Below are 2011 nucleotides of genomic sequence, written 5' to 3' on the forward strand. Positions count from 1 at the left end.
CATTTTTGCACTTTTCTCCCTGCTCGCCTCCCCCTCCCCAGTACACTCTTCTCTTTGAAAAGTAAAAGCAACATTCTTTGATTGCTTTACAGTCCCTCCCCCCAGGTCCACTCCACTATCTGGCCTTTGTTCTGGACTCCTGTCATGACAAAGAATACCTAATCACATATCCCTTTTAAGCAGTTTTCTCCGTCATCTGTTTCAATGCAGTATACATTATTTATCCCATTTCTCTCAGTCTCTCCCCAACCCCAATGTCAGTCCTGTTATACAACAGTGCCACTACACAGTACTTGTTCTTTTGTGACTGAGATATTTCACTTCTTACTAGTATCTCCAATCTAATCTTTCTCCTCTAACCAACTCTAAAGTTTTACTATTTTTTTAAATAATTCATTTGATTCATTGAATATATTGCCTTGAATACAAATCATCCCACTTTAAATTGACATTTATTATCTCTCCAAGTAGACTTTAAGGTCTTAGAATACAATGATCATATCTCACATGCAACCCAGCAATTAAGATATATGTGTGACCCCTTGCATCAAATAAATACTTCAAATCTACAAATTAACTTTCTCATAATATTCTTTCTCTGAAAACAGGTGCATTTCTTTTGGTCCTAGATACAAATTCTTTCTAATTTAAGTAAAGAGGGGCATTTCAGAAAGATAGAGCAAAGATGAAAAGGAAGTGTGAAAACCTACATTTAGAAAGAAGAAAGAAGCAGACCAGGTCTAAATGTGAAGGCAAAAATAGTTTCACGTCAATCACATCATTGGATTAAATTTGCTCCAATTGGCATTTTTACAGCATTGCTTTTAAAAAAAAAACATTTTGTTGTATTGTGGTGTAGCTGGGTGTATGTGCATGCATGTGTGTGCTCACTTATGTACCTGCATATATGTGAGAATTCATGCATGTATGTATGCTCATGTATGTGCCTGTTTGTGTGTTTTATACTGTGCCATTTTGAGCAGAAGTTGAAATGTCAAGAAACACAAGATGAGTGAAAAATTTCTCAGCTCAAATCCTAATGAAGACTACAATGAAGAGGGGAAAAAACCCCACAACTAAAAACAGTTTCTCACTTTCACTACTGTTTATTTTGGGTGGCAGATAACTATTTATTATAGGTGTCTATCCTGTGTCTTATAGATGCTATGCAGCATCATTGTCCACTAGATGCCAGTAGCACCCTCCCCTAACCAACCAAATAAATATTTTCAGATACTTCTTAAAGATAAAACATATGTTCCCACCAGAAGTAAAATTACATTTGGCTGAGAATCACTTACCTAAATAAAGCTAAGGTACATAATAAAGAGAAATGAATATTGGGTTGTCAAAAGTAGCAACTCACCACCTGTCTGAAAGTTTATTGTACATATACGTTGCTATTACGATTCTGGAGGCTGGGTTATTGGTTTTTTCAAATATGTTATTTCAAATGGTTGAGGACTTTCAGTTCTAAGATATGCTAGGACATGTATTTCCAAAAATTCACCAATGCAAACATTTTTTATGTGTATGGCTTTTCTTTTTATTTCATACTGGTTTGCATACAAAAGTACATAGAGGTTCATTAATATACACTGTGTTTCATGCATTTCTCCATTCATACTGTGTTTCACATTATAATTTCCATCTATTGTTTTATATAAATTAATCACCATTGATCTGTGCCTGCCATTACCCTATCTTTAAGCTCTATATAGGCCTTTAATGCTATTAAATATAGTGCTGGAAGATAAGCTCTCTAGAACAGGAGTAAGTACACAACAGCCACAACAATGAGCTAAAGCATATCACCATTTTGAAAATGGTATAAGAAAAAACATTTTACCTACAACCAGGAGAAGATAAAGTAGATGAATGGGATCTTCTAAGACTCAAATCCCTATGCACATCAAAAATTTTCTCTAACAGGGTAAAAAGGGAAGCCACAGACTGGGAAAAAGTATTTGGTAATAATATATCAGATAAGGGACTTATATCCAGAATTTAT

This window comes from Elephantulus edwardii, unplaced genomic scaffold (assembly GCF_000299155.1).
Source record: "Elephantulus edwardii isolate Elephantulus edwardi_28Jun2011 unplaced genomic scaffold, EleEdw1.0 scaffold00249, whole genome shotgun sequence".
Taxonomy (NCBI): domain Eukaryota; kingdom Metazoa; phylum Chordata; class Mammalia; order Macroscelidea; family Macroscelididae; genus Elephantulus; species Elephantulus edwardii.